The following is a 23,482-nucleotide window of genomic DNA, read 5'->3' as shown; positions in this document are numbered from 1 at the left end:
GTGTCTCTCGCCAGTGTTTCAGCTCTCTTGCTCTGAGGAGAACAGTGGTTGTTACAAGAAGTTGTACTTTGGAAGAATCCCTCCACTGGCAGCAGCTGCAATTCATAGTGGTTAGGTTATAACAAACTGGCTCGGGTGTATGTGTGTCGCGTGGCCTTGTATTGCCTGGAATGTCAGAACTGCGCAAGTATTTGTGTCTGGCTCACCCTCTGGTGGCTGGAGGCTCGAAAAAGGATTTATAATCCTTTAGACTGTTGGTAGCTTGTGGAGATTTTCCTTTTGCTCAAGTGGCAAAGATCAGTGCTTTGGGAGCTGAAGGTCCTGAGTTCTGTTGGTCAGTTATAGGTAGGGTGACCATATGTCCCATTTTTAAAGGGACAGTCCCTTTTTTGAGACTTTAACTTATATAGACGCCTATTTCTCCCCCCCCCACCCCCACCCCCACCCTCCCGTCCCATTTTTTCACAGTTGCTATCTGGTAACTCTAGTTATAGGCGGTTTACCATATGACTGTCAGGGCTGTATGGATTGTTACAAAGTGATACTTGACCACGCATGCCCTTTGAAATCTATCAGCTGGTGTGTGGTAAGGAGACAGGGAAGCTTATTAAAACCATAGTTACAATTCCAGCAGGTGTTATCAGTGATTATGGCACTATTTCTTTAGCAACAGACTCAGTGTCCCAATATTTTAGCTTGTTAAAATAACCCGTCTCTTGGGAGAAATAGGAAAATCAGCCATTTCTTCTCTAGTGAATCTTATTGGTATTTTTAAAACTACATTTGCAAAGGGCGACTCTTGAAATTCCTTAGTTTCTTCTACTGGCTTTTCAGGGTTGATTCACACTTTCCCTTTTTGTTCTAGTATAGATGAGTGAAATTCCAGCAAGGTTGACTTAGTGAAAACTGAATTAGTGTTGGTGTTTGAAGAGAAATGTAATTTGATCTTCTGTCTCCAGTGGTTGAATCAGGAGCAAAAATAATTGTTCTAAGAGCCTGGTAAAGTTGCCAGAAGAGAGTGGCACTTTTGCCAGATAGTTACCACAGAAGTGCTAGACGTTCTTTGTGTGTGTGTGTGTGTGTGTGTGTGTGAGAGAGAGAGAGAGAGAGAGACTGATTGTAACAAAATGCTTTCTGTCTCCTTGATGCTTGCCTGGTTGAATCCTGCTAGAGCTACTAAAATGCAAGGATTTGCTGGGAGTAAATTACATAGAACTCAAGCAAACGCTGCTAAGTCTCATTCTTACCCCTCCACATTGCGAAATGAGTGGCATTAGTTGATCCACCACCAGAATAAGCTGGGAGACGCCGGGGTAGAGCTAACCGAAAGGGGACAGAAGGGTCTGTCATACAGCAATAGAAGCCAGCTTGTTCCCTGTGGAATTCTTAGTGCACTGAAAGAGAAGATGTTGTCTGCCAACGACTAAGGCCAGCTGTACTGGTTAATGATTCCTTCTCTTAACTGAAATCATTGTGCAGTGTTATAGCTCTGCCCTGTGGGAGCTGCTGGTGCAATAAATCTTGATTTTTTTCCATATTAGAAAACCATGTTCTTTGGGGATTTAAAAATGACATTTTTTTTCTTTTGCTGTTGCTATAGCTCCTAAAATTCTTAACAAAGGGGCTATGAGGAGTTGGCTGCATTTAGTTGACATTATTATGACTCTTGCATCGTTGCCAACATTTACTTTTTTCTTTCCAGAGACAATTCTCCAAACAAATGGGAGCAATCTGGGAACTGCTAGACTCCTGCAGCCGTTGAAGGGCTGTGCATGCATTCTGGGGAACTTCAGTGTTCCTCAGAATGAATTAGGGTCTCAAAAGATTTGGAGTTTGGATGAGCAACTGTCTGGAGTCTGCATACCTATCCACATTCATGGAGTCTCGCCCCCAACCTGCGACTCCAAAAAACCCTCCTCATAAAGGCTGTCCCTATCTAGAGGGTCTTGGGAGGGAGGCATCCTCTGCTGTGTTCAGGGGAGTATGGCAGGTCCATTCCTCTTAAGGGATCTTCAAGAGTATGACATAAAGGTTCTCCCCTAAGAGGTATAAGGCTTTTTCTGTAGGATGTAAACAACTCTCCTGAGGAGAGAGTGGCTTTCCTCTCTTCCGTTGAGGGACAAATGGGGCTGCCCCCAAATGGAACCCATTTTTCTCTCCTTTCCTGGTGATTCTCCACTTTCCCCATTTCTCTTCCTACTGAAATTATTCACATCTCTTCTCTGTATTTCCCCCATTTGTGTCCCATCCCTTTGTTCCCCTTCCAGCCCAACTCCACTTCTACCATCAGTCTGTCTGTCTGCCTCCCTGATCCAGTCCTTCCATCTTTCTATCTTTCTGCCCTTCCCACCTCCCAGTCCTTGCCCCAGTTGTCTGTTCCTCCTCCCTAATTCTTCCTGCCATCTCTCTCGGCCTCCCTCCTGCAGCATGGCAATGAGGGGAGCTGGTTCACCCGCCGCATTAGCCAGTGCTGACAACCCGCTGCTATCCAGCCTCTTTTCTGTTTGTTCCACTGTCTGAAGACTGAGGTGGGGCTGAGCTGGGCAGGGAAGGGGAGCAGAGGCCGTCATGGGCCTCCTGGTCCTGATCCCCAACATGCCCTAGTGGCAGGAAGCCAGTTTCATTTTAAAAAAAAAGTTGTTTATTTTGTAGAGCTCAGCCAGCTGCGCAAGGATGTTAACAGGGACCGCAGGGTCGGCTGCACCAAAGCTGCACAGCTGGTAGCTCCTGTGTGCTCTTGCCACTCGTCTGGATTGTTAGCCAGTTTGGAATATTGTTCTCTCACAAGAGCACCTCTGAGATGGGATCAGTTATTTACATTGTCGTCATTTTATTGTTTTTGTCAACTGTGGCAATATGCTTGTCACGGCACAAGACACGCAGTACAGACAGTCCCTTCCCAAGGATCTTATAATCTAAACCAGTGGTTTTCTACCTGTGGCAGGGGTCCGCGGACTATGAGAGGACAGGAGACATCATTCCTCCAAGAACAGGGTGTTTAAGACCTCAGCTAAGGGAGTGATACTAGATAAGCCAGTACTGGCAACAACAAAGACACCAGAGCCAGCCACTGTGCCATTTACAGGAATTCCTCATGGAATCATCAAGTTCTCCTCCAAAGAAATCATCAGTACTGAGATAGAGACATTACCCCATGCCACTGCTGTTCACTGAGCATTACTGTTCTTCACCTACTCCCAGATATCTCTGGCTCTGGCTCCCCAGTGGGATCTCTGCCCAGACCACCACCACCAGAGTCCGATGTCGGCACCTAAGAGATGGGAGCTATGGAAGATTCAACCAAAGAATTATCCTTGTCACCTGATGAGGTAGTCACACCAGCCCCTACCCGGGTGGCTGATTGTTTTAGTGTTTCAGGATCTCCTACCTTGTCTCACAGACCCTTGGGGTTTGTCTGCACAAACCATTAATTTGTGGCAAGCTGGAGTGTGAATCTACCCCACAGACTAACCATCTGTGTGGATCCAGATATTGCGCGTTAACTGTTTGTTTGCTTTGATCTAGCCCTCTTTGAACTGTTAATGCACAGCAGCAGGGTCCACACAGAGAGTGCATGGCAGGCTAGTGCAGGGTAGAGTCACACCCCAGCTTGCCCTGAACTAACCGTTCATGTAGACAGGCCCAAGATATCAAAATGACAGTCATACAAGGCAAATCCCATAAACTCTCTGACATTTTGAACACATCAGCCCCAGCCGGAATTGCTTATCAGCCCCCGGAGCCCTGGGTTCAGCTGGGAGTCCAGGGGCTGGCAGGCTCCCTGATACAGTGCACGATCCTGTCAGCCCCTGGAGCCCCGTCTCTAGCCAGGACTCCAGGGGCCGGCGGGCTTCCTGCTGTAGCCCTGAGCAGCCCCAAGAGTCTCAGCTCCACCTGCTGCCACTGAGTCAGTGGAGCCTCAGTCTCCAGAGTCCTGACTCCAGCTCGGGTTCTGGCAGGCTCCCTTCTATGGTGGCGGGAGGTGCAAGCCCCAGAGCCCTGGAAGGCTTCCCGAAACACTGTGGACCCTGAAACATTGGCTGTCTGGCAGGCACATCTATACTCGAGCTGGGGGTGTAATTTCCAGCTCGGATGGACATACATGTTTTAGCTTTGGTTGAGGTAGCGTGCCAAAAATAGAAGGGCAGCCACGGCAGCATGGGCTGTGGGATGGGCCAGCTGCATGGGTGAGTACCTAGGGTCCTGGGCAGGATGGTACTCAGGCGGCTGACCTGTCCCGTCCTGCTAACCATGCTATCACAGCGGTGCCGGAGCTGGAAATGACATCTCTAGCTAGAATGCAGGTGTTCCTGGGTTTTAGACAGAGTTTTGGCAAATCGTTTGAACAAAACCATGCTTTGTCAGAACCTTCTGAACAGGTCTATAAGCAATATCCTCTCCACTGCAGCAATATGCCGGGAGTAGGGGTCTGGCATGAGGCAACGTGGAGAAATGCACTGCCATTTGTAAAATGCTATGCCTTGGACTTAGAGGCTAGGTCAGATGCCAAGTTCAGCAGAGCAGGACTCTAATCACTATCTGAGAGATGCAGCTGATGCTCATTCCCTGAGAGGATGCTGTTTGCCAGTCACCTACTGGGGGATCCACATTGATTACATCATCTTGAACCACAGTTACTATGGGGTAGGAAACCATTTCTTTTCTCTTGCTCGCAGGGTCCTTTATGTGGCAGCATGTTCACAGCCTATTGCTCCAGCTATAATGTGGAGTGATCTTTAATTGCTGAATTGAACCCTGGATGTTTTTGGAGAAGTTACTGTATCTGGGGACTAAATGTAATTCCCTGTCCTTGTTTTCCCAGTCCTGGGTCTTTCTTGAACAAAAATGTAATATGAATTATATACGGAAAACTTCATCTAGGCTTCATCTACCATGACGCCATTTCTATCAGATTTTCTGAAAGGAAATGAAAGTGACAAATTAACTCCTGGTGTAATACTCTGATATTGATGGAGATACACCAGAAATGAGTTTGGACCATAGCATTCAAAGTAAGTGGTGTTCCTCTTCCTCCCTGTCTGAAGGCTGGGAAAAACTCCATTAAACTGCTTAGATTTTAAATTCTTCAGGCCAGGCACCAATGTTTTGTTCTGTGTCTGTCCATGCCTAGCACAATGTGTGCAGGTCCATGATGAGAGCTCCTAGCTACTATCACAGTACAAATAACAAATACCGTATATACTCATTCATAAGCTGAATATTTTTGGTAAAAAAGGGATGCATCAAAGAGCGGGGGTCGGCTTATAAACGGATCTAGACCAAAATTTGATGATTTTAAACTCTATGGAATCATTGAATTGAATATCTAATATATTGTCGTTTTGTTTACCTGGAGCGTCTGCAGGCATGGAGCCCCTCAGCTCCCTGTAGCCGCAGTTTGCTGTTCCCAGCCAATGGGAACTGTGGGAAGGCTACAAGGAGCTGAGGGGCCCCATGCCTGCAGATGCTCCAGGTAAACAAAACATCCCAACCCGCCAGCGGCTTACCCTGATGGGCTGGGAGCCAAAGTTTACCAACCCCTGAAATATAGGGTCGGCTTATGAAAGGGTCATACAGTTTTTGCTATTTTTACCTAACCATCTTGGGGGGTCGGCTTATAAACGAACGGGCTAATGAAAGAGTATATACAATAATAATAATTAAATCACAGATTAAATGTTGAAAGAAGCAAGCTTTCTAGAAGCTGAAGTAATTTATTGTATCTTTCCTTTGTTTTTGTTTCCCCCTTCTGTTCTTTCCCTTTTATCAGCCACTTTTTCTCCTGTAAACCAGCGTCTCATATTGTACGATGTAGAGGGCCAAGCTACCTGGGCTATACGTAGCCTAGACAACAGTTCTGCTCCTTAGCATGGTGTCCTAACCAAGTTTTCTGACCGCTGTGGCAATACAAATCTGCGTTACAACACAACCGCTACAGAGAAATAGGTCCTGGCACAATTAGCTGTTGGATTAATTTTCTATACATTTTCACCCATTTGAAATCCTTGTTTGTTCTTTTTCTAAAAACTTCCTTCCCCTCTTTCTTCAACACATACAGGTGCATAGTGATGAGCGTGGTATAAATGGACTGAAAGATTACATGTTTCTTTACCAACTCAGGCTCCCTCTCCCCTAGGCTTTACCTTCATTGTTCTCGTTCTCTCTCTCTGGCCTGGTCTACACTGGGGAAGGGAGGGGGGGAAATCGACCTAAGATACGCAACTTCAGCTACGAGAATAGCGTAGCTGAAGTCGACGTATCTTAGTTCGACTTACCTCCCATCCTCACGGCGCAGGATCGACTGCCACCGCTCCCCTGTTGACTCCACTTCTGCCTCTCACCGCGGTGGAGTTCTGGAGTTGACAGCAGAGCGATTGGGGATCGATTTTATCGCGTCTACACTAGACACGATAAATCGATCCCCAATAGATTGATCACTACCCACCAATCGCGCGGGTAGTGAAGATGTACCCTCTCTCTCTCTAACCTCCCTCCCCTGCAACTCCCTCTTTCTCCACCATCACCTTTCTCTCCCCTGCTCTGTGGCCCCCTGCCTGTCCTCTCTCCTTCCACACTTCCCCCTCCTTGGTCTTCCCTTCCCTGCTCTGGGTCATTTTCCCTTTCTGCTGGTCACTGCAGTGAGGAGGGGAGTCAGGAGAGAAGAGAAGTATCCATCTGTCACTCCACTCCTGCCACCACCTACATGGGAGGTGGTGGCAGGAGTGGGGGAAGTGTTGCTACTGGATTGGTAGCAATGACATTTATTTGTGTGTGTGTGTGTGTGTGTGGTAGTAGTACTGTAGTGTGGTGCTCAGGGCTGCCGGTCAGGTGGTGGTTCTCTCCTCTGCATCCACGAAGGTTTCTGCAGCATGTGTCTGCAAGAGAAGCTAGTGGAAAGGAACCCTCTGATCTTCCAAATGTGGGTGAGGCAAGTGTTTCAGGGGTGAGCTGGTGAAAGAGTGAGCATGTGGGCATCACTTATTGCTGAGATGGCCCCTTAAGGCTTTATCCCCCCCGCCATCCCAGTGCTAGCCTTTACTTCCTTTGATCTTCTGTGTTAGGACGATTGTTAGCGTTGTCACAGTTGGTGAATCTCACAACAGAACCATTTTGGAGTTTTGAGCAGTAGATGCAAAATTCCTTGTTGTCTCTCACTCAGTTAATTCAAGAGTCCAGTATTGCTAATTTAACCCTGAAACTGCTTGTTCAGATATTAGCTATAAATTCCCCACTAAAACTCAGCATTCCCTTCAGTTTAATTCAACCAATTACAGTAGCTGCTCCTGATTCCAGCAGATTGCTTTTATCCAGGCCTTCTTTATGGTGGACCGGTTATTTTCCGCTTTAGGAACAGGTCAATGTGACTGTAGTGTGCCAGAGCTGAGGTGGGAAAACCTGCGGATTCATACTTATGCCAAGCCTTGACCACCCTCAGTTAGATACACCATACTTGCTACTAAAATGCTTAAATCCCTCAAATGCTTAAATATATGTTATGAATATGAAACTATACAGCAACTTAGATTAACATAATGCACCATTTGTTAAAGCAACACCGTTACTCATGTTGTGTAGTTTTAACATGGGTGGCTCTTTGTTTTATTTATTTTAAACAGACTACTGTATTTATCTCAGTTCTGGCAAGAAAGGAGAGCCACGCTGGCTTCTCTGTGATCACAAAGGGTAAACTAAGGTTACAAAAAGAGAGACCAAAAAATACATCACCCATACTGCAGATAATGGCACAAAACAAACTTCCCATCACATCCTTTGCCGCTGCAGGCAGGCTGAGTGCGTAGCTTGTAAAGCAGCAGCTGCATAGAACCTGGAATTCCTAGTATTTCAATACCTGTTGAAAATATTGGCCCTGGATGTGATGTGGACATCAGTGGATTAACTCAAGAACATAAGGTGGAGCAGATTTCACAGTGGGTGAGAGATTTTCAGCTCTAGAAGCCTGGTCTCTGTTTTGCTCTCATGTAAGCAGGTCTCAATCCAAAGTAAGGTCATTCAAATCAATGGAGTTAATCCAGATGGATATCAGTGTAACTGAGCAACATTTGCCTTCCCTGGACTTAGGGCACAATTAAAAATGAGTTTGTTCTCATCTGAATCTCCATTTGTACACTTTACAATTAGTAGTAAGATATCATCTAGAAGTCCTGGTCAAGATCAGGGCCCCATTGCACTTGGAATCCTACAACCACCCAGTAAAAGACAGTCCCTACCCTGAAGAATGTAACAATCTAAATAGGTTTCAGAGTGGTAGCTGTGTTCGTCTGTATCAGCAAAAACAACGAGGAGTCCTTGTGGCACTTTAGAGACTAACAAATTTATTTGGGCATAAGCTTTCGTGGGCTATAACCCACTTCATCAGATGCATGGAGTGGAATATACAGCAGGTAGGTATAAATACACAGCATATGGAAAGATGGGAGTTGCCTTACCAAGCGTGGGGTCAGTGCTAACGAGCCAATTCAATCTAAATAGACGATAAATGAAGGAAGCATTAGTATCCCTGATTTACAGATAGGGAAGTGAGACATATGGAGATGAAGTGATTTGTCCAAGGTCTCACAGGAAGTCTGTGTCTGAGCTGGGAATTGAACCCAGATCTCCTGAGTCCTAACTCAGTGTCTTGACTACAAAATCATCCTTCCTTTCATCATAGATCAGAAAACCAATGAGTACATCATAAAACTGCCACTCCTTTTACAGATGTCCTGGATAGGAGTTGCATTGGGTCTGCCAGGTTGGAAGTGAAGTGCACTGGCAACCCTGAAGAGAGACGCTTGCACAGCACCTGGCTCCATTGCTGATTGTCTTCCACTTACACAGCGTGCAACCAGAATTTTCCTAAGGAGGGGACCCAGAGCTCTCCCTCCACTGTCCTTCACCCAGCCCTGCACGCTCCCCACTCCACACAGCCCCAAGTTGTCCTGAGCACGCTCGTGCTGTTTCTGCACCCAGCCCTGCCCTCTTTCCCCAGCTCCAAACGTACTGTTCTCCTTCTGTCCCCCACCCACCCCTCTCTCTTCCTCCTCCTCCGCTACATTGCCCCGCACTCACCTCTGCAGTCTCTCTGCCCCACACGCGTCTCCAGGCTCTTCCTCCCATATTGCCCCTCAGTAAGCCCAGCAGTTTCCCTGGCCCACTCTCAATCCCAAGCTCTTACCTAGAGAGTCGATCAGGCTGAAGAGCAGCATCCCCACCAGGGGTAGGGTTACCATATTTTAGTTTTAAAAAAGGAGGACACTCCACGGGGCCCCGGCCCCACCCCAACTCTGCCCCTTCCCCGCCACCAGCCCCACCCCAACTCCGCCCCTTCCCCAAAGTCCCCACCCCAACTCTGCCCCCTCCCCTGAACTCTCCGCCCCCTGCTCCTCCCCCTCCGCTGCTTCCCGCGAATCAAATGTTCATGGGAAGCCTGAAACAGGGAGGCAGCAGGTAAGCTGGGGCTGGGGCGGGGCGCGGCACGGCCCAGTCCGGCCCCCCTGGCTGAGCGGCTCCCTTTGGCGGCCGGCCAGCCTAGGCCAAGAGGCTCTGGCCCTGGCGTCTCCCGCCCGGCTCGGCTTGGGCCCTGGGGCGCCGGCCCGGGGCCAAGCACCCCCGGCCGAGCACCGCCAGCCCCGGCCGAGCACCGCTGGACCCCATCCTGCTTCGGCATCTCTACTTCCCCTGGAAGTACCAAAAGCCCAGATCCAATCCTCCCACCCTCCTGAGGCCTGGAGGTTCCTGGTGCCCCCTGCTCTGCTTCTCCCCAAGCGCTGGGGGAGTCTGGTGACCATGGGTGCTGGAGAGACTGCAAAAGGGAGGGGCATTGGGGGCCAAGCAGGCACACACAGTTGCAGTGCCACTCAAATTTGGCCCAGCCACCCCTCCATCATGTCAGTTCAGTTGGGGATTAAAGAGGGGCCTGGGCCCCCTGGTTCACTCCATTGCACCCCTGCACTTAACATGGCTCCTACATTTACTCACAAATTCAGAAAGTAGTTTATAAACTCTGAGGTGCTTCAATTGCCTTTTCTAAGCTATGCAGCAGGTTCTGCATTCAGGGGGGCTACGGAGGGGGGTTCAGTTACAAATGCAGTGAAAAAGTTTTCAGAAGGTTCATTCGGGGAAATGCCAAGAGCCTCGGCTTAGCTTTATTCCCTTTGTGTCTGCTCTGCAGCATGTGCTCCGCAGCAGCCACAGAAGCCGCAGCATGTGATGAAGAATGAAGTGTGCTTTGAATTGTAAAGTGCGTGTTTTTAAGAGTTGCTGAAACCTCATGGAAAACCTTGAAAAAACAGTCTGTTTGGAACCAAGTCGTCTTATGCACCATTTTTATCCATTTCTCCCCTTTGTTCTTTATCACAAAGGAAATTTGCATGAAAAAAGGATCTCTGCTTCATAAGAGCTCATCTGTTCCTATTGCTCATTCCTACTGAAGTCATAATCCTCCATTTGTGACATCACAAACAATTAGCTATTGTGTAAATTATTTTGATGTCACAAACAGAGGATTATGACTTCAATGGGGAATAAGCAACCAGAGCAGATGAGCTTTTAGAAAGCAAAGTGTGTGTTTTCATGCAAATATCCTTGGAGGAAAAGAAAGGACAAAGGAAGAAAAATAGAATATGTGGTATTTTAGTGCCATCATTTATAAATAGACAGTGGTTCAAAGTTTTCATTCAAGCACCAGGTCCTCTTTGAAGCGATAGGTTTTCACTTGTAAATGTTGCAAAGGCCAGACAGATGCATGTTTCTAACTACTTAGTGCCAACTTTGTTCTTTTCTCATGTGAGGAGTTCTGATTGAGGGTTTTCTGCAATTTTTGTATGAGAGATATTGAGCTTTGACTCAATTAAAGATCATAAAGTAGATCATGAAGCATACTGAGAGGAATGATAAGATTGTGAATTTACACTCAAATATGGCAGAGGGAAACAAGTAATTCTTACCTATGAAGGATTTGATCAGATGGTCTAGATCTGGGGATTCCCACATGTAGCTCTCATTGAAGTCATCTGAAAAGTTCATGGCAAAATTTAACTCAGAATTTATATGGCTCAAAAGTGGCATCTTTCATTGTGTAAGAGAAAGAATGGTTAAATGGGCCTTTTTCATCGTTTTTTCCTTTTGCTTCAAAAAGAAGTGCAAATAGTTGTTATACTTGCAGAATCCAAAATGTACTTTATATACATTAGTGACAAAAAATATATTTAGAGTGCAATTCTACAGTAACGTAGTTCTGCCTTAAAATGAAAGTATAAAGACCCTCTGAGGTTTCAGTGCCTTGTTGAATGTAGTATGCGCTCAATTTAGCACAGCAGTTTTTCCCCCTGAGTAACTGAGTTCAGAATCTAGACCATGGGATCTAAGTGCTTTTCTAGACAAGGGAAAAGATGCTTTTAGTTGAGTTTCAAATAATGTTAGGTAACATCACTTACCTCCTACACCTAGGGTAAAAAGTGTTTTTAAAAAAATTAGCAAACGTTTTAAAACTCTGTTGTAAATAAGGAAACTTTTACAGGTGTTGCCTGGTTGAGATGAGCCCTAAGCTTACATCCAGGCTTCAACTGATTAATATAGTTCAACATGCCTTTGTCTACACTAAAGTTTCAGAAAATGTTAGACTGTGCTAGCTAACATGATCTAAGAAACCAGCCTTTTATCCTAGTCCAGACATGCCCTACTGTAGATGCACTTTAAGGCCTTGTCTAAATGAGGATTTAAAGGTGTGATGATAACATGCATTAGCTAATACTCTCTAACATATTTGTTGAACAAGACACACTATCTTCAATAAATGCAAACCTAGTCAAGCTAAAGCCTAGGGAGGAGCCTATGTAGTATGTGTTAAAGTACATGTTTCCTTGTCTAGAACATGTTAGCATCTGTGTTATATGCAAAAACATACCTTTTTATCCTACACTATACATGGTCTTTTACAGTTGCATTAGCTGGTCACGCTGAAACTTTGGCTCCCTTAAAGATTTCAGTAAGATCAGCAAACATTATTGTAAAGATGATGAACAGTGTCAATGCTAGATGGTAAGGGATGTTTCAAATCAAGTTAGCTAATGTGATTTTATGTATCTTTTCCCCCCAGCCTAGGAAGGGACTCTGACTCAACAATGACCAAGCACATTTTCTTAATGTTTCTTTCCCTACCATTGTGGGAGCAGTCACTTCTAATATTCCCTTGGAACAGTTAGGCGCACAGTTTCAGATAGATCAGTAATGTGCAGTGAAGGGTTATGGAGTGTGTAAAAGTTTATCTTCAGCGTAATGTATTTGTAGTACTGGACATGTTCATTTGCAAGGTAAATAATTAGCACAAATGTATTAGTATGTCTTTGCCACAATGAAGTTGCTTCTCTGCTTGTTTGACAATAGCTATACCTTATCAAAAAGGGAAATAACTCATAAGCTAACTAATAGCCAAATAAAGGAATAAGTAGTTTATCACAGTTTGCTTTAAACAAGGCACAAATCAATACATAGTTTTATCATTCCAGATTTATACAAATGTAAGTATGCAAGGTTTAGTTCAAATCCACCTTACCTATAGACATGATTTAAATATCCAAGTCCAAGAATTAAAACAAAACAAAACACCTCATGCTATACTCTAATAAATGAATAAATAAATCCAGAAACAGTGAAACACATAAAAGCCAAGCAGTATACTTAGCTAAATTCAGAACTCTGTCAAATACATATCACAATATGTTCCCCATAATTGCAACAAAAAAAATCCATCTTAACAATATTGAAAATGTCCAGTAGATGACAAGCAAATATGGGACAGCAGTGCTGATCTTGTTTAGTTTTGATGTTGTTTTCTTTGTTTTATAGCTCTGATTATCTTAGCAACATTGGAGTTATGAGAATGATACAGTGCTTTAACGTGACACTTTTAGCACAAACTTTGGACTGTAATATACTCTAAGTAACAATGATGTAGCCTATGGATCTGTCTGTTCTATCTGCTGGAGGATTTATGGCTTCAGCTGATAAGCTGCAGCATGACAGAAAGTAAAAAGCCAAAAGAAGATGAAGGACTTTGCTCATCATTAAGGATTTCTGGTACATGTCCACTGCTGATCAGATCAAGATTTGACAAATGCGGATATTTAAGGAGTAGATTTGTGTACAAAGCAAACCTGGTTTGGGCTTCACGACATCTCAACACTCTCAACATCAGTGGATGAGATCTGCAATATGGCCTTAGATGGGTGGTGATGCCTCTCAGCCCATAAATAGAGGAAATGCTATTAGATAACTTGATTTTGAGTAAAATTTTGTCAGAAGTGTATAAGTGATTTAGTAGCCTATGTCCTGTTGAATAGGATTCAGGTTTGTAAGTCACTTAGGTTCCTAATCCCTTTATTATGTTTCTGGGAGCGGGAGGGGTGTTTAATATTGAGTAAGGCCTCGACTCCAGCAAAGCACTTGATAATATATTGAACATAAGCATGTGAGTAATTCCATTGTTTAAAGTTCAGCACATGCTTAAGTACTTTGCTGGATCAGGGCCTAACTGTGGCAGTGAGGTACGTACAGTTAGGGCTGATCCTGTAATTCATAATCAAAGGGTTTATTGATGCCAATGGGGATTTTGTCTGAGTGAGGACTGCAAGATTCAGCCTGTACCAATGTGAATATTTAACTATCCCAAATTCATTAAAAGAGGACGGGTTAGTATCCTGTGTGCAGTGGCCACTTTTCACAGTAACATGGCAGTCAGACACTAGGGCACAGAGATTCAGTCACTACAACCGGGGCTGAATTTTCAAATGAGCTCATCTCCCCTGTAGACCCCTAAATGAAGTTCCCAGGTGGGTTCTGAGCTCTTGTGAAAATCTGGCTTCAGCTGTGGATGCTGAGCCTTTCTGAAAGGTCTGGCTTAGAGGTCTCTCCTGGGCACTCTGCGAGGAACTGAACTGAACTCTGTTCCAACGTGGAGTGGTTGTTTTTTATTTTCCCTGCTGTAAACATGCCAGTTTAAAAGTCACTCGTAGAGAGGAAATTCCCTCCTTCTCCAGCTCGGAGTTGTCCAGTTCAGAGCTGTGCAGTCATAGAGGATTGTCAGGAAATAGTTGAGAAAAGGAATGCAGCCTCCCTCCTGGCCGCTCATCATAGCTACGGAGCTCGGTCTGCTTGGAGCTCCTTTAATGGCTTCCTGTAAAGAGCCAAGTGCTCTCAATGTTGTTGTCTTCACTAAACGGTGACATATTTCTGGATAGTGACTGATGTTATTCCAAGAAAAGGGCATTGGTGGAGAAACAAGGCTGTGCGAGTGAGTTACGCTAGCATGTTCTGTGCATTGTCACAATAGGTCCTCCTGGTGAGAGCAAGTCCTCAATGCCTGCTCAGCTGTGCAGGGTGCTATAGAAGATGGCATAGCTAAAGATCCATCCCTTTTCCCATCCACTTTGGAAAAGCCAGTGGCTGCTGTGGTGCTAGCTTTCCCAAGCCTTGTGCTTTGAGGAGTGCAAGGATCACATTGTACCCAGACTCTGCACTGAGACACGCGGGGGAAGGGAGGGTGCTACTTGTGCCCCCTTTTCCTCATCTTTGAGCACCTTTGTGCAGGGATGAGTATGATGCACAAGAATATGGGTGAGCATTTGTTGCATTAAACCAAATATTCCCCGGCAGGCAAATTGCCATATTCTCTAATACTATAGAACCTAAACTACAGATATAAAATTATGCCTAACTACAATCAAGAGGGAAAATCTATATTGAGGTGCTCTGCAAATAATCCATTTTGGGCCCTGCGTGCAGGTCTCTGACTTCCCTCATAGGGGGAAGTCTGAACAATCCTGAGGATGGGCTTGCTACAATAGCAGGAGCTGTAGAGCAACCAACCAGTTACACGATGGTCGGCACCCACAGACTGGTGTGAGCTCCCAGCCTGATGATTGGCCCTTCAGAAATTCTGGCACCTCTCTACTGTGAAGGCTCAGGGAGTCCGCTGTAACCCTGTGGCCATGGTTTGGCCCATGTTGCCTTTATGGATTTGTTGGAATCTAAGGGTCTGACCCTGTAAACCCTTTAAGTGTTGCCCAATCTTGCCATTTTCCTGAGAATCTCATGATATTTGGTGTTTTTCTGACATCCCTGTCTCCTGGAGTAACATGATCACATAAGAATCTCAGCTATCATTTAAAAAAACCCAAAAGTTTCTATCCCTAAGTTAGAGAGGAGAGCTTGAAAGCGTGACCCTCAAAGACTCCAACACTAGGAGGCAACTTAAAAAGGAGCCACACATTTATTATTCTTAAAATCCCATGATATTTGAGCCTCTCACTTTTTTTTTTTTTGGCGACCTTAACCGTGATTTTTGAATGTGTGGAATTGGAGACACTGTTTTATTTGCTTGCGTGGTCCCACTGGGACTATTCACATTCTTACGGGCTTGTAGGATAGAGCCCTAAATTTATACCCTGAACACAGCTTCTTTATGGGACTGTCATGGTAAGCATTTTTCTAGAGTGGCACATGTGATCTGAGAGCAGAGTTGAGTATTCTGATACTCCTCCCTCTCTCCACACCTTGACATTAACCGTCTTGAACTTCTAACTACTTCTTTGCTAAAACTTGGCTTTGGTGGGAAGACCCATACCAGAAGGCTTCTATGATATAAAATTGTCCAAAGCTAGGTATTGTGTACTCTTTCTGTTTTCTACTGTAGCTAGTAGAGCCCCATGGATAGGGAAGCTAGTCTGAAGAGTCAAGATGAGCCTCTCTTCTTCTGGTCTTTTCCTCTCTCCTTCTGGCTTCATACCTTTGTGTTGAGCTGCAATAGAAAACAAACATGTCTCTCTTAAATCATGACACAAACTTTGACATGTACTTCTCTTCACAAGTTTTTAGTGAGCAAACACAAGTTGTTTTTCCCTAACTAGGGTTACCATATTTCAGCAAGCAAAAAAGAGGACGGGAGGAGCCCCGCCCCTGTCCTGCCCTAGCCCCGCCCCTGCCCCACCCACTTCCCGCCCCCCTCAGAATCCCCAACCCTCCCCCCCGCTCCTTATCCCCTAACTGCCCCCTCCTGGGACCCCTGCCCCTAACTGCCCCCCCAAGACTTCACCCCCTACCTAAGCCTCCCTGCTCCTTGTCCCCTGACTGCCCCCTCCTGAGACCCTCCCCCCAATCCTAACTGGCCACCTAGGACCCTACCCCCTACCTGTGCCCTGACTGCTCCAACCCTTATCCACACCCCCACCCCCAGACAGACCCCTGGGACTCCTACACCCCATCCAACCACTCCCCACCCCCTGACAGCCCCCCCCAGAACTCCCGACCCATCTAAACCCCTCACCTCCCTGTCCCCTGACTGCTCTGATCTCTCTCCCCACTCCTGCCCCCTGACAGCCCCCCCCCCAGAACTCCCAACCCCCCCCCCGCTCCTTGTCCCCTGACTGCCCCCTCCTGGGACCCCTGCTCCTAACTGCCCTCCAGAACCCCACCCCCTACCTAAGCCTCCCTGTTCCTTGTCCCCTAACTGCCCCCTCCTAAGACCCCCCCCCCCAAACTGCCCCCCAGGACCCTACCCCCTACCCGTACCCTGACTGCCCAAAACCTTATCCACACACCTCCCAGAAAGCCCCTCCCGACCCCCCCCCCCCGTCTCTTGACTGCCCCCTCCAGAACCTCCCTGCCCTTTCTCCGACCCCCTGGCTCCCTTGTCGTTGGCCTTCGGTTCGCCTAAGGGCTCTCTGGGAGCTTGCTCAGGAACGGCCTGAGCCGTTCTCCCGGAACGCTGGGCAGCAGCAGGGGAGGAGCTCCAGCCTGCCGGAGGCGAATGCAGGGAGTGAGTGAGCTCTGCTGCAGGGGGAGGAGGGACTCTCTCCCGCTGTCGGAGCCCCATGTAAGTGGCACCATCCGGCTGCCCTGTTAGCCGCGCGTGCTCTGCATGGGGGTGGAGAGAGGGAAGTCCGGACATTAACAAATTCCCCCCGGACGCTATTTTTAGTTCAAAAATCCGGACGTGTCCAGGGGAATCCGGACGAATGGTAACCCTATCCCTAACCATGATTTTGGATGTTTGTTTGGATTTTAGCACTTCTTCTGACACCACACAAGAAGAGCCACACAGGGAGCTGCTTTCATGTCAGAATCCTCAAGATGGGATCAGCTTAGAAGCCGCAGCTAAAACAGAGAATACCTGGGGGACAGTGTCCTATAAAAATGGCCTTTATGGTATCTGTGACGGGTTTGGGCCCTTTGCGGTGTCACCTGATGTGCTGGGGTTTAACTGAGCCTCCCCTGCTTAATCAGCCTGGGTTCCCTCTTACTGCTTTGCTGGATTAGGCTCTCCGGTCTCTTGCAGCACATACACAGGTAGGGCCACACCCCGCTTCAGACGCAGAGTGAAGTCAGCTCTGGGTGAGAGGACTCACCCAGCACTCACGTGCACACTCTCTTGAAGGGGTACCAACCCAAAGGTTTTATGAAATTCTCCCCCTCCCCCAATGTGGAAGGATGTGCACAACTTCTTGCCTCCCCAGGTAGAAATTAAATAAACTGTGTTATATTATAATCAAGAAATAAGTTTACTAACTACAAAAGGTGAATTTTAAGTAAATATAAGAGAGAACAGACCGAACAAAGCAGATTACGGAGCAAATAAAACAAAGTACGTGAGCTAAGCTCAATATACTTAAGAAACAGGTTACAAAATGTAATTTCTTACCTAAATGTTATTTTAGGCAGGTTGCAAAGTTTCTGTGGTTCAGAGTTCCAGTTATATTTCTTTTCAGACTGGACCCCGTCTCAGTCTGGACTTGGTCTGAAAGGAGGAGACACATTTGCCTTCCTCCCCACCCTTAAATAGGATTTACATAAGGCGGGAATCCTTTGTTTCCCAAACTTGACCCCCCCTTCCCTTCCAGTGGAAAGTTACAAGAAGTCCCAGGTAATGCTTAGTATCAGGTGACAAGACCTAGTAGTGTCACAGTTATGTCCCCGGACACCTCCCAGAAGGGGAGAGATTAATAGCGTCATGGTTTTGTTGTTTCTTCCTGATGGCTCATCAAATTTGATGGCCTGTCGTCTGGTGGGTGTCTTCCCAATACACACCCAGTTGTAATTGTTACATGTCCCATATTTCTAACTAGAAACCATATTTCTATCTAACTTTAGATACGGAAATATACATGCATACAAATTGGATAATCACATTCAGTAAATCATAACCTTTCCAATGATACCTTACAAGACCCATCTTGCATAAAGTATATCTCCATTATGTCATATTCATATCATAAGCATATTTTCATAAAGAATATGGAGTGAAACATCAGCATATCTCTACAGATGCACACTAGAGACAAAAAATTTTAAACAGCCACTGGCTTACAAGGGTGGATTTTCCTTTTTTTAACCAAATAGGCATTGGGGCTGTTGTGAGAGAACATACTAATATGTTTTACTGGAATGGAACAGGCAAACTGCCACCAAGCCAAGCTGTGTCACCGAAGAGAGTTTAGCAGTGCAGCTGTTCTTGAAATGTAGGCAAGATGTCCTTAAACAAAGCATTTAGAAAAAATGTTCTTGCTTTAGAACTAACCCCTAGATGCCTAGACACCAGGAACAGCTCCTGCTAACTGAATAAATAATCAGTCAACAATCTCACTATATTATTAATAATATTATTTATATTAATTATTTGTTTCCAGGGATTTGGTCATAATACGGTATAGGGACCATTTTTCAAAGCATGCACCAGGATGAGTAGCTTGCAATGCTTTCCCGTCTCTATAAAGGCTTGTTTCCCATTAAGTCTCTAGCTCTCAAAAATGGCTCCCTGATATTCCTTTAGGAGGGGGACTGTTCCTTCAGCTCTGCAGCACTAAAATTCCCTCATATTGTTTTGATCACCACAACTTGCAAGATGACAATAATTTGCCTGGACTGCGGCTTTAGAAACACATGCAAGCCTTGGGTCTAAATTCCTGGTACATCGGTCACCTGTATATTTGATACGTAGCAGCGTTCATATCCAGGCAGCTCCGAACTCTTCATGAACATTAATTCATCTTTGCAACAATTAAGACAGTTTACCCATGATAAACTGAGGTACAGAGTTTGAAGGGCCTTGCTCAACATTACACATCAAGACTCTGTTGCAGTAAAACTTACGTACATCTGAACTTTTATGCGTGGTGAGTAAGCCCATTGACATCAAAGATAAAGTCTTTGGAGAATTAGGGCCCAACTCAGTCAGTGACAAAGCCACCTTAGAACCCAGAAGTCGAGATTCACCACCCCCTATCCTAAAGCACTAGACAATACTTCTTATTCCACTCCCTCACCTTTCTACATTCCCCAAAAATTCCTCCCACCTGATGCATTTGAGCAGGGCTAAGTGGGTCGCTTGCACCAGGGACTACATCGCAGGCTAGAACCTGGTAATTGTCGGAGCAAGAGGGTTAGGATCTTGGTGATGTTAAAAAGTTCTGTTTTGTTGAGTTCAGAGCTCTTTGGTAAATAATGGAATCTGGACTCTTCATAAGCTGACAGATAAACAATGCTAATGTTTCTGACTTTCAGAGAGCTGGCTTTGAAGGATTGCAACATACTTTAAGGACTTTAATTGGAATTGTATAACTACTGGAAAATATGCTTTAGAAATCAGGGAAGTTTTAAAAAAATCAGAGTATAATGAATCCCGTTTAAGTCTAAGTAGGAAAAAGTACCATATGGTTGGGGAGGGATTTTGAGCAGGCTATAAAACGAAAACATACAAGTCTGCTAAGCTGGGGGAGTTTCAAATGAAGGGCCATCTTCTGCTCTTAGTTACGCCAGTAAGTTGAAGTTAGAAAAATTCAAGATGCAGTTTTTTTTAATTAACTACCAAGTTGTGTGGTGAATGCATCATCTGGAGTCTTTATGTTGAGATTGGATGACTTTCTCAGGGTATGTCTCCACTCCATGCTGGGAGTGTGTGATTTCCAGCTCGAGAAGACATAGAACGTAGCTGCAGCAGCAGGAGTGGCTAGCCTCCCTAAGTACATACCTGGTGTCTCTGACGGGCATGCACTCAGGGTGTCTAGCCCCTCTTGCTGCTTGCACTGCAACGGGTACCATCTATTTTAGTGCGCTAGCTTGATGAGAACTAGTGCAAGTATGACACCTCGAGTTGGGAATCACGCCCCAATCTTGAAATGTAGACATATCATAAGAGAGAGCCTCTAGGTCAGCCACAAGTGACTGGGCTTGAGAGCATTCATTTTACACAATAGGAAAGAATAGGTTCCTGCAGTGCAGGAACTGCTGAGTAAATTCTATGGCCTGTTTTATGCAGGTCAGAATTGGTGATTGTAGTGACCACCCCGCCCCCCTCGCTCCTCAGCCTTAAAACCTCTGTCCCACGTTCTCAGCTGGTGTAAATTGACAGGGCTCCATTAACTTTAGCAAAGCTACACGTATTTACACCAGCTGAGGATCTGGCCCTATAAATCAGTGTAACCTGCAGTTACTGGTATAAATGAGAGCAGAAGTTAGCTGGGAAAGGACTTTGTGTTCAAGTTAACGGAAAATTGGTGATTCCAAATCCATAGGACACATCAGGAGATTCAGAGGCATTAATGTCATAAGGGGAACCTAGTCTTCACCTCAGCCAGCTATCACATAGACCATCTAGTCCAGTCCCCTGCACTCATGGCAGGACTAAGCATTATCTAGACCGTCCCTGACAGGTGTTTGTCTAACCTTCTCTTAAAAATCTCCAATGACAGAGATTGAACAACCTCCCTAGGCAATTTATTCTCGTACTTAACCACCCTGACCGTTTTTCCTAATGTCCTACCTAAACCAAGATCTAAAACCAATACCCAGGAGGCCCTTATCCAAAACCACCTCTTTGCTGACGACGCAGCAGTGACAACCTTTATGGACAGTTTTTCCAAAGCCTGTAAAGACTCTGGGTTTCACATAAGCTGAAAAAGATGAAGATAATGTGCCAAGGAGTTGAGAAAGCACCCTCCATCAAGATCAACAACTATGAACTTGAAGTGTGAACGAGTCCCTGGGTTCCACTATTACAGTCAATCTTTCATGTGAAACAGAAATCAACATCCACACTGGAAAAGCCGCCACAATGTCTAGACTGAGCAAGAGGGTCTGGCAAACAACAAACTGACAGACCACACAAAGATCTGTGTGTATCGTGCATGTGTTATGAGCACACTTTTGTATAGGCAACGAGAAATGGACCTTATACTCTCATCAGGAAAAGAGGCTTAACAGCTTTCATATGCATTGCCTTTGTTGAATCTTTGGCATCTCTTGGAGAGACAGTCACCAACACTGAGGTGCCTCAAGCGGGCTGGCACACCCAGCATGCAGACACTGCTCAAACAGATGCCTCTGCTGGTCACACCCCAAAGGACATTCTGTACAGTGAATTGGTATCTGGAAAAAAACCCAAAGGACGCCCAAAATTGTGTTTCAAGGATGCGTGCGAGCGAGACCTCAAAGAAATGGACATGGATGTGGACAACTGGGAAGATCACACTCAAGACCACAGCCTTTGGAAACAAGAGCTTAACAAAGGTCTCCAGAGTTATGCGAGGAAGCTGCCCCGCTTAGCAAAGGAGAAAAGAGCTTGCAGAAGGCAGAGCCCAAAGGGTCGACACACCACCTTTAAATGTGACCGGTGCGGCAGAGATTGTCTCTCTTGAGTGGGTCTCTTCAGCCACGTGCGCGGCTGCCATAAACCAACGGAATAAATTCTTTACCTCTCAGGCGCGGATACGCATGGTCTCTCGAGACTGAAGGATGCCTACTACTACTACTACTACTACTACTACTACCTAAACCATCCTTGGTGCAATTTAAGCCTATTGCTTCTTGTCCTAGCTTCAGAAGTTAAGGAGAACAATTTTTCTCCTTCCTCTTTGTAACAACCTTTTATGTACTTGAAAATTGTTATCATGTTCCCTCTCAGTCTTCTCTTCTTCAGACTAAATTTTTTCAATCTTCCCTCACAGGTCATGTTTTCTAAACCTTCAATCATTGTAGAACCCATTTGATGTTGTCCATCCATGATTGTTTTGGATCTGTATTTTACAATCTGTGTGTAGTGGGGTGGGTACCTGCTCCTGCCCTTCGTGGCTTAAAACAGCCCAGGAGAGGGATGTGGCTGGGGCAAGAAGCCTGGGCTGATTAGGGAAGGTAGGCTCAGCTGTGGCCAAGCCCCAATCAGACCCAGCTGGCCCCTATAAGAGGCAGTGAGCCAGGAGTCCAGACAGCCCTCCTCTGCCTGTAGAGGGAGAAGGGCCTGGCTGCAAGGTGCCAAGCAAGGAACCTAGATTGGAGCAGGGCTGGGAAGGGCCAGAGGAGCTGGGAGCTCCTGCCTGGAAAGCCCCAGGCTGCAGGCCTGACGACAGGCCAAATAGGTGCAGGGTTGCAGGGGGCAATCTATGGGTAGGCAGAGGCAGCAGGTCTGAACCCCTTTGCCTATGATGAGTGGCTTACACTGCAGTCCACCCCAGTGAGCGGGGGGCTAGATGTGGACTGGCAGTAGCCTAACACTGAGGCGAAGTGGGGATAGTGGGTGGGGGTTCCCCTGGGAGGGGGGAGACCCAGAACAGTGGGCTTACTGCCAGGGGGCAGCACCCCAGATAACAGAGCACCGGGTCCGGGAGGCACACGGGGGCCGGCGGTAGCAGATCACCGGCCAACAGAGGGCGCTCCAGAGGGCTGGTGAGCTAATTCCTAGAGACAACCAGCAGGAGGCGCCGCAGGGGTGAGTCCGCACACTTACAGTGTCACAATGCTGGAAATTTTGTTTTTTGTTTCTGTGTAAGTCAGTAGTGGGCAACCTGCGGCCCGTGAGCCTCATGTGGCCAATCAGGGTAATCTGATTGCGGGCCGTGAGACATCTTGCTGACGTTGACTACCTGCACGCACGGTCCCCTGCAGCTCCCAGTGGCCACGGTTCGCCGTTCCCAGCCAATGGGAGCTGTAGGAAGTCGCAGGCTGCAGGGCCACACTGGCCGCCACTTCCCGCAGCTCCCATTGGCCGGGAACAGAGACCTGCAGCCACTGGGAGTTGCAGGAGGCAGTGCCTGTGAACGGTCAATGTCAGCAAAATGTCTCGGGCCCACAATCAGATTATCCTGATGGGCCACAGGTTGCCCATCCCTGGTGTAAGTAGTTTATGAATATTGTGATGAAGAGTATTGTCATAGAACCCCAGGGGATGTGGTTATCACTATATAATGTCTCACAGAAAGTTACGGGGTTGTCACATTCCTTTAAACTCCCTGAAATAAAACCGCAATACATTTATATTTTATTCTTTTATGTAGCTTTCTATCTGATCTATAAAACTTACTTCAGTTTCATCTGTATTTTAAGATCAATGAAACTTCCTACCTAACTAAATGTCACCAGTTGATCTCCCAGACACCCCAATGTGATGCCATTAGTGGTAATAGTACTATTGATTGATTTGCATTATGCATCCGTGACT

At 46.2% G+C, this 23,482-nt stretch overlaps 1 protein-coding gene across 34 annotated transcripts in view; it reads left to right on the top strand.

The window, feature by feature from the left end:
* The window catches only part of DENND2B (DENN domain containing 2B), a 307,166-nt gene that overhangs the window by 114,833 nt on the left and 168,851 nt on the right, over positions 1 to 23,482 (top strand). The window contains exon 1 of one of the 34 annotated variants that reach the window (XM_065592176.1): positions 22,644 to 22,753. The exons of 31 other annotated variants lie outside the window; for them this stretch is intronic. The gene's annotated coding sequence lies outside the window, so the exon portion shown is untranslated. Of the gene's footprint in view, positions 1 to 22,643; positions 22,754 to 23,482 lie in introns of those variants that run through there. 2 more of the 34 variants (XM_065592190.1, XM_065592196.1) reach the window with 2 other exon arrangements.

Source organism: Chrysemys picta, chromosome 4 (assembly GCF_011386835.1).
Source record: "Chrysemys picta bellii isolate R12L10 chromosome 4, ASM1138683v2, whole genome shotgun sequence".
Lineage (NCBI taxonomy): Eukaryota > Metazoa > Chordata > Testudines > Emydidae > Chrysemys > Chrysemys picta.
This window is presented reverse-complemented; position numbering and strand designations above follow the sequence as displayed.